A 6000-nucleotide genomic window follows, 5' to 3' on the forward strand; every position below is an offset into this window, starting at 1 on the left:
GAAAAAATAAAGGAATAAACCAAGAAATCGACATATACAAGTCTCAAGTTAAGTACGTTCACATCCACTCCCTAGATCTCTCCTCATCAGTTAGAGGGTTTCCTCACCCCAGACCAGCTGGGTCCAGACCCCCAGAGATCAGCCCTTGGTTCTGCCTGGAGCCTGTCAGTTTTTAGGTCTTTGCCTCTTGGACTGGGACAGGCTTTTTGCACACAAGCTGTTCCATGGAAAATGTACAGTACACACACACCTCATTAAGAGCATATGCGCTGAGATCCACTAGTGCTACTTTATTATTGATGCTACAGAGGGGAACATAATTATACAGTAGATGTACACAAATGCTTTATTTTATTTTTTTGTTTCAATTATTTTTTATTGTTCTTTATCTCGTGATTATACATTCAGGAGCTTAAGCCTGAGGAGAGGACTGTGATGATACTGGTTCACACTTCACAGATATATTGTACATTTTGAATACTTTCTTCACATTCGGATATGAAAAGATTTTCAGCCCAGAGGCCAGATTCAGCCCCATGATTTCAATGAAATAACATTGCTCATCTTATCATATGGACTCTCAACTCATTTTCCTTCCCAGCCTCATAGACAGCCCCACACACACTCTAGAGTCTAGTTCAAAGAACTAGAAAGTAAAGGCTGGTGCTTTGAACTATGGGGCTGGGAAGGGAAATGAAGCTTGACTTTGAGAGTCCTTAGAATAAATCTGTATGGCTTTCTCGAGTGTCTGTGCCCTGTACTGCTCAAATATAGCTGACCAGCTGTTTGCAGCTGAACTGCCCTGGTCAGAAACAAAGTGCTTCTGACCTCCGCCTGGCAAACACAGACACTTACACATCAGACACTTAAACCTCAACCAACGAAACCATAAAATCCAATTATAATCATTTTTCGAAAATGCTCAGTGATGTGGTGCTATGTACTAAAAGTCTGTCCCTCTCTGCCGTTGTGCATTGTGCGAATGTGCGTGCGTGAATGTGTGCGGTATGCGTCTCTCCATGAGTATGCGAGCATGCATGTGCGTGCGTGCGTGCGTGTGTGTGAGAGAGAGAGATTGGGGGGTTGGGGGCACATCCTGGGGACACACTACGGTTCTATTGGCAGTGAGCCGGTTACTACCATGGAGATCCAAGTAGTGTGGATACAACAACAGGAGCCAAACTGTCACACCATTCCTTCATGATTGGTTCGCTTCAGATTCCTACTGAACAGTCATTCCCTACCTTCATATTCTATTGCATGGGAAACTATTTCCTGTACCCATGACTCAGCCCCTCTATTTCACAGCTATTCCTTTCTGTTGCATGCATCCAATTTCTGTACAATCCAAAACTATTACCATTACATTTACAACTGCTTCGCACAGATACACACTCCATGAATAATTTCACCTCTATTGCGATGATGAAAAATACAATTGGGAAAATAATTAATTTCCCCAACAACGGCGAAATTGTTTCTAGTCCTATGACTGCCATCTGACTGCAGCCACTGTTGTCTGAGTCTGCCACTCAGGCACGGCTGGGTCCAACATGATCCTGTCACTGTGGCACACAAAGTTTGATGTGCACTTACAAATCAATGAAACCAGCAGAGAAAATAAAACCAAGAAGGATGCAGAGCAAGAGCTGCAAGGTGTTTGTGACGTACCTTACTCAGTCTGTTTGTGTTGCTGGAAATTAATTACAGTGTGCCAGGGATTTTCATTCATAATGCATGCATGTCTGTCTGATATTACAGAGGAGGTCATTTCATTAAACAAAAACCTGTAGGTGCAACTCATCTTTTGCAGTGCAGAATCATTAATAATCTGGTTGCTTTGGGTATTAAGTCTGCTCTTCTATGAATCTCCCCTTTCTTTTTTACTTACAAGATGCACTAAATACAGTGTGACTAATAGTCTGCTTCAATGATAACGTCTTTTAGCCTCAGTCAAACACAAGCCGGAGAGATGTGTCATAAAAAAAACTAAAAGAAGAAGAAAATAAACAAAGGCATTCCACTGTGCTAAAATGAATAAGACCATTGGCACTGAGACTGGACAGTGCACAGAAACTAAAGTGCTCATCCATTGACTTAACAGCTAGTAAATACAAAAGGCTTTTAGAGACTCATTTAGCATCCTCATCTACCCAATGTGGCCTTCAGTGGAAACTCGGTAGCACACTGGATATCCATTAAGCGCACAGTGCTTGCTCCTCTGAAATGATTTATTTGAACCGTCGAGAGGAATTAGTGGAATCGCTGTGGTCAGGATTTGCCACGGATAGTTGGTACACCGTGACAAATGTTTCGGTGATTGCAAGGCACAGAATGGAGGATGGGGATTTAAAAAATGTCAGGAGGGCAGATTCATGGCTCTCCTTGTAATCAGCACCTGCTGGACAAAACTGACCACCCCCAAGGCCCTAACACACACACGCACACGCACACAAACACGCACGCGCACGCACACATGTGTTCCTTCACATGTGCACAAAATAAAGACAGAACATAAGTGTATCACATGAGTGCCCATGAGTGTATCACAATTTTAAAAACATGAAATGCTTGTGTCTGCTCCCAGTCACTTGACCCAGACAAGTGAGTTTTTGATTCTCCATCAGTATAATTTGTTTCTGTTTTGATCACAAAACCACATTGGATAATACAGTCTTTTTTAAGCTAACACTTTCCCTCTAAATCCCCAGGCTATCCTTGGTAAATGGCCAAGGTTTTAGAGAACAAAAGGCATAACAAAATAGGTTAATAGCAGCCAAAACAGAGACAAAGGCTGAGCTTTGCCACGTGCCTGGGAGGCAACAGCATTCATTCCTTAGAGAGAGGCAGTAAGAGAGATAAAGACAAGCAGAAGGAAAGTCGAAGTGAAAGAGAGAGGCAGACATACATAAAGAGAAATGCAGAAAGTGGCAAAAGGGGAGTTAGAAGGTAGAGGGACACAGGAGATAGAAATATTGACAGAGGTGTGGAGCAAGAGATAGAGAGAGCTCACTATACTGTAATAACCACAATGATAAAACGATGTACTAGCTGGGAAAGAGAGCTTTGACTCTATCCTCATCTTTATCAGATTGGAGCAATCACAACCTCACTGATGTGTAATCAGCCTGATGAGGCATGTTGTGTAATGGTACAAGAAAGATTAAGCAGCCCCAAGCCTTCATGGCGAAGCAGAGACATCGGTGAACATACAGACATACAGTCTGATAGAAAGTGAACTGTACTGTATAGCTTTATCTCCCCCCTGTCTTCTCATTGATTGTTTTGCCTCCTCCACACGTCAGTTGGAAGGCAGAGGGGACATAATTCTACAGTGGGAATGGGAGAGAATGAGAAAGAGACACAGAGAGAGGAGAGAGGGAAGGAGGGAGAGAGACTGTACCAATCTGGAGATAATGACCTGTTAATAATCCAAAAACAATGACTGATCTAAGTAGAACTAGTGGTTACATGCACTGACTGGGGGTTGGAGGGTGGCTGATTGTGGGGGTGAAGGACAATTCATAAACGTGCTGTTTGGACCCTGGATCTATGTTGAGCTATATGGTCAGTTTTATTTGCTGTTGACAATTGTGACATGGAGTGCGGTCAAAGCTCTTCGTTCAACCCTCAGAGCACTCAACACCAACACAGTCCTGAAATAATGTTCCATTGAGGTACAGTACAGTTATGACCTTCAGCATTACATTAGCTGAACACTTATGTATAATACCATGATCCATATACTATTTAAAATGAGCACATTTTCTAATATAGGATATTATCTGTCCAGTCATCATAAAAATATAGGAATCCTACTTTCATATCAACTTCGTATAGCCTATTCATCATCACAATTGGGACACAGTCCTGTTCAGGTCATGGCTGGACAATTAAATTGTCTGAGAGCAAAAACGGCTCAAATAATAATAAATTATAAAAATAATTGTGTCTGTTAAGACACAATTTTGCTAACTCATGGCAACATCGATTATTTGAAGAAAAATAGGCTCTAAAACACGCAATGGTGGTAGTAGGCTATGACAGTCAAACAGGACTGTCTCTTAATTGAAATATGGCATGGATGGACGTTGTGTAGTTACTCATGATGAAAATGATGAATTAGAGCTGATATTAACTAAAGTGTCCAATCGCAGAAAATCCTCCTCCATCCATGAACGCTATTATTAGGCTACAAACACACGCACCGGTAATCAGATGAATGCAACTATAAACAAACGGAAAACAAAAACAATTTTTTCCCCGATATTTTCAAAAAATAATATCGACCAGAGCCTAATTTTAACGCCACCAGTGGTCCTTGGGGGGGTTCCAGGGGGTCCCCAGGAAAAGTAGTTAACATAGTATCACAATCACCTTAACCACTTTATCCATGTATACGTTGGCTATTCAAAAATAGCAGATGTGATCGAGCTTTGTACATCTGCTAATTTTGAAAACACTTGAAAAACATCGAAAATGTTTGGATTTATTTTTATATCATTTTGAATGTTTTAATCCCAAATATTCTCTTCTTGGGGTCCCTGGCACAACATATTTTCAGATGGGGGTCCGCGGCCAAATACATATCAATTTGGGGTCCGCGGCACGAAAAAGGTTAAGAACCGCTGTCCGAGACTAGAGCACCAATTATATAGGCTATAAGTTGTGAACAGAAGTCTGCCTACCTCTGACATGTTGGATCGCATTTTGATTCGGGTCCATTCAAAACGATCGAGCTTTTTTTTTATGTCATGGATCTAAAATAATAATAAATAAATCCCATCGATGAAAGTCCAGTCGCAGTTCTAATCCAAGCGCTAGATCTCTCCCCAGTGCGTTCGAGCGCCGGAATAAACCTTGAAAACCAACACATCATCATCACACACACAGACAGAGATTTCTCTCTCTTCTTGCGGAGGAGAGGGAGGGGTTTCAAGACACCTACCAGCTTTATGAGCCGAACGATCTTCTCTTCTGTCATCTTGAAAGCAGCCGTTAAACGAAGTTAGAGAAGAGAAGCGGTCGGGAGCGAAACAGATCGGGTGACAAGCGTCTCGTTCCCCTGATCTCTCCACTGTGCTCCGCTCCACGCACAAGTCACAATACAATACACAACAAGCCAGCCAGCCCTGCACGCACAGCTCCGTTTTGGCGATACAGCTCCAGCGTTGCCAGGTTGGTGAGAGAAATAAGCAACCATGGTCTATGAAAACAAGCCCAAAAGAAGCGACTAGGCCACACGAGCACTTGAAAATAGCAGATGTACAAGCTCACAACACAGCTTGTAGATCAGCTATTTTCAAAAGAATCTTGGAAAAAATGTGGAATATTTTTTTAAACATTTTAACAACACAATCTTGTATGGGGATCCTGGCACAACATATTTGTAGATGGGGGGGGGGGGGGGGGGGGGGGGGGGCGAGGAGAAATACATATCAATTTGGGGGTCCCTGACATGAAAATGATTGAGAACCACTATACTTTAGAAACAAGCCCAACTAGAAAAAGTGCTCCTCGGAGCACAGGTCTCCACCAGGTCAGGTAGGTTATTATGGGAAGGGCCATCAATGTTCGGAATTCGACAATCAGGATGGAATATGAAAAATCAGACGGATCCGTCTTGATCACTTGACTATAGAGATAATGTGTACCGATTTGCAAAATCTGTAGGACTAATATATATATTTTTTGTTGCAAAAATCAGCCTCATGGTGGTGCTATAATAGGGCAATGTTAAAAGGGTAGCATTTGTTCCTCAACGTATTGCGAATATGCGTGCGAAGTTTCACCGCAATCGGACGCTGCATTCATGATCTGTGGCATTTTTTTCAAAACGGGCCACTCCTGCAAACTTTAGATATCAATCTTAGCCAATTAGGATGGAATATGAAAAATCAAACAGATCCATCTTGATCACATGACTATAGAGATCATGTGTACCGATTTGCGTGAAATTAGATACAATCTGAAGGAGTAATATAAAAAAATGCTTTACGT

At 42.0% G+C, this 6000-nt stretch overlaps 1 protein-coding gene across 3 annotated transcripts in view; it reads right to left on the minus strand.

The window, feature by feature from the left end:
* Positions 1-5120, minus strand: part of mid2 (midline 2) — a 103209-nt gene extending 98089 nt beyond the window's left edge. For 2 of the 3 annotated variants that reach the window (XM_084041953.1, XM_084041951.1), the window contains exon 1: positions 4949-5120. The gene's annotated coding sequence lies outside the window, so the exon portion shown is untranslated. Of the gene's footprint in view, positions 1-4688; positions 4924-4948 lie in introns of those variants that run through there. The other variant, XM_084041952.1, reaches the window with a different exon arrangement.
* Positions 5121-6000: the final 880 nt, after the last annotated feature.

Source organism: Gymnoscopelus microlampas (assembly GCF_963454915.1).
Source record: "Gymnoscopelus microlampas genome assembly, chromosome: 18".
NCBI classification, from domain to species: domain Eukaryota; kingdom Metazoa; phylum Chordata; class Actinopteri; order Myctophiformes; family Myctophidae; genus Gymnoscopelus; species Gymnoscopelus microlampas.